The following is a 3,869-nucleotide window of genomic DNA, read 5'->3' on the forward strand; positions in this document are numbered from 1 at the left end:
TGGGTCTCGTTATTGGTGGACCAATCAGTGAGTTCCCCTTTGACTTTATTATGGTGTGCACCAGGAAATAGACCTCCATTAGGTAATTCTCCAGCGTTCGTTAAAACTCTTATAGGGTTTAGCGATAGATTCGCATTGGCACAGACTTTTCCTCAGACCTGGCCCTTTGACCCCAGTTCTTGGCACAGGGATTTTGAACCCTGAATTGAGTCTTAGGTTTATGCGCTCTGCTGCGAATGCTTCTGCTCTTCACCTGAAATATGTTTGTACCGTAGAGGGTATTCATCCCCTTCGCAGAATTTGTTGAGACCGGTATTCTCCAATCCTCTGAATGGCTCCTCTATGAGCAATTACGTAGCCTTTTTTTTACACTAAAAGACAGTTGGGGTCCTATACATACTTTAACTGACTTTGAACAACTATGCATTGCTACTGAACCCCCTGAACACACCATTTCTTTGTTATATAACATATTCCTTAACGTTAGGGATGAGACGTACACACTTCCGTTGGTTGCCAAGTGGGAGTCTGTATTGGGACAGTTTTGTCAGCAGAGGACTGGAATGCTGTCTTTCAGCTGGCACATAAAACATCCCTGTCGAGCTATGCTCAAGAAAAGAATTATAAGATTCTTTCACACTGGTACTATTATCCAGAGAGGTTGCACAAAATGTTCCCTGTGGTTGATCCTAGTTGTTGGCGTTGTGGCGTGGAGAGACGTAGTATGAAACATTTGGTGGTCCAGCCGAGAGATAGAACCCTTCTGGAAGCTGGTTTTCGCTCTATATGATAAAGTTTGTTCTGTGACTATTTGACCTTCGGTAGACTTCGCTCTCTTGTATTTTCAAGGGGGTTCCCTGCAAAAATTTAAAAAAGGTCTGCTGCGGTATTTTATGCATGCTGCTCAGCAAGCCATCCTGCATAGATGGAAGTCTCATACGCCTCCTTCCCTTGGAGATTTTCTAGATTGCCTCCTATAAGACGGATGAAAGTATTATCAGCTAAAGATGATCGTAATAGGAGGATGTTCAATAAAATATGTTTTTTTTGGGACTCCTTCAGTAGCTCTGGAGATCTTGTTACATGGATATCCCAAAATTATCCATGATTCCTATTATATACTCTTCTTGTTTTACAGTTACCATGGTGATAGCTCACGGGTAAAGCACTCTTTTCCTTGTCTTGTCTCCCACCCTTGTCCTTGTCTAAATATCTGGTCCCTATGTGTGGTTTTGTTCTCCCCCCCCCCTCCCTTTTTTTTCCCGTTTTCCTTCCTCCTCCTCCTCCTCTCTCTCCCCTTTTTCTTCATTCTTTCCTTCCCTTGTCCTTTCTCACTTTTATCTTCCATGGATCTTTATGGGACTTCAATCTTTGATATTTGATAATAGTTTTATCTGTTTACTCGGTTCGGAAGGAACTACACTAGGGTTATTTGTCTATCCTTTTTTCAAACAGTTCTTGTGTGTCTTTTCCCCCTGTGACTAGATAAGACTGTTAACTGTTGATGTGGCTAATTTTTCTTATGTATGATGACTATTGAGGTCTGTTTGATTATTCCGTGTTTATTCTTTTAATAAAACTATATTTACCTAAAAAAAAAATTATATAGGAAAATGGAGGTGAGTTCAACTTTTATTATGGGATGGATTTATTTATATATTAAAATTTTAATTTTACACTTCTATGAGCAATACCTAGATTCCTCATAAAGATCAACACAGTACTGCATTGGTCGATGATTTCAGCACTCAATTGCTACAGGCTGCCGAGTGTAGCCTCTAGCAATTGCTGAGCCACAGCAGCATCTGAGGCCTATCAGAGGCCTCGAGCTGTCAGTACAATGGATCAGCTTCCCACAAATACATAGTGGGAAGCCGATCGTGCCACTGGACATCAATTACAGGTTTTTCTGATGTTTAAATGCCACTGTGAATAATAGCAGCAGCATTTTAACTGTTAAAATGGCCAGCAATTGTCTCCCAGGCCCCCAAAGTTAACCAACGTCCATAAATTATTCTTCAAATGGCAAGGGTTCAAAAAAAAAAAAAAAAAGTTTCTCACACATAAATGATTTACTAACTGACAATGTGGAATCTAAAGAATGAATGAAACTTTCCTTTTCATTTCGTCCTACGGCAGCACAGTGAACAATGGGTTAACTTCAATATCTCCTACTGCCAGGCAGAAGAAACAAACATTATCAATTAGAGTAATTAGACCAATTAAACTGACTCCATAAAAGGACTCCAAAGACCAAGAGACACTGTTTTTGTTTCTTCTGCAGGCAGAAGGACGTGTGGAGCTCTTGCTCCTGTAAAAGCTTGAAACATAGAGTTAACCTGTGGCGTGCTAGATTTCCACAATCAGCACTTGGCCCCTATGCTCCTGTCTCTAGCAGTAGAGCTTGCTGGTATGTGGATTGCCATACAGCATTTAGGGAGGCCCCAATGGCTCTAACTGTGGGGGTCTACAGTTCTCCATTGGAATGCACATATGAAATGTTTGGTGCTGGGCTGCCGCCATTCCCGTTACCTGACTGATGCCGCTGCCGATTCATCTTCCAAACTGCAGTAGGATCAGAGTGGGGACTCCCGGTCACATCTACCTACGGCTCGGGTAAGTGCCACAGTTGCCTGGGGATCCGGGGGGGGGGGGGGGGGGGTTAGGGGGGAGTGTTCTCTCCCGTTATCCAGATGCCGGTGGTTGTGATGCGGTTTCTCACACATAAATGATTTACTAACTGACAATGTGGAATCTAAAGGATGAATGAAACTTTCCTATATGCGGAAATGATGAGAAGAATTGGGCACTTCCTTTACTAATCAACACTGGCACGTCGCTCAATTTTCAAAAGCACAGAGTACATTAATCTTGTTGAATTAATGCATAAACTCCACATGAGATGGTATCTCACTCCCTCTAGATTGTCTCATATAATTCCCAACCACTCTAATCTATGTTGGAGACGTTGCGGATAAATTGCTATCCAAACTCACATGTGGTGATCCTGCCCTAAAATAACAGAATATTGGGATGAAGTATTTGACTTTACCTCAAAAATTAACTTGGCTCCATGCACAAAAGACCCTGCGCTAGCTATTCTACATATTTGGATACTTTCTCCACCTCAGTAAGAACTGTCATACACCATATTCCGATTGCTGCCAGGTTGTCCTTGACATAGGCCTGGAAGTTGTCCACCCCTTCTCCCATATCTGATGTCATCAAACGTGTCAACTCTTAGTGCTGCCATGAAACCTTCTTGTCCTCTGCAGTATCTACCAAGAAGATGCTCCAACATTTAAACCAGTTAATGTTTAGTAGCAATTTTCAAATTTTTCATGAAAATTTCAAACTGAGAAATTCTTCAGGCACCAGTTCAGTTTTGGAGTATATTTTGGAGGCCTGTATACTAGAAACCCCCATAATTTACTCCATTTTGAAATCTTCACCCTTTCAAGTATTCAAATCTACAGTCACACAGTTTTTTAACCCTTTGGGCATTTCACAGGAATAACTGCAAAGTAAGAGTGAAAAGTTAAAATTTGCATTTTCTTTGCAGAGATTCCAATGTAATCCTATGTATTTTTTATCACACCAATTACCGATACCGATCCACCAATGCCGGCAATTGCCGATGTTGGAACTCCTTTGGGGGTCCAGTGGCAGTTACACTAGACTGTCAGCTATCAGCTGACAGTTTAGTTGCGGCTCCGGGTCACTGTTTGTGTAAACAGCGAGCATCTGAAGCCGCGCAGTTATAATGCGTCATCGTGCTGAAACTAACCTCCTACCATGACGTATTATAACTGCATGGTGCGGCTAGGGGTTAAAAAAGGATTTAAAAAAAAATTAAGTACAGTTAGGCA

The sequence above is a fragment of the Dendropsophus ebraccatus genome, chromosome 1 (genome assembly GCF_027789765.1).
Source record: "Dendropsophus ebraccatus isolate aDenEbr1 chromosome 1, aDenEbr1.pat, whole genome shotgun sequence".
Lineage (NCBI taxonomy): Eukaryota > Metazoa > Chordata > Amphibia > Anura > Hylidae > Dendropsophus > Dendropsophus ebraccatus.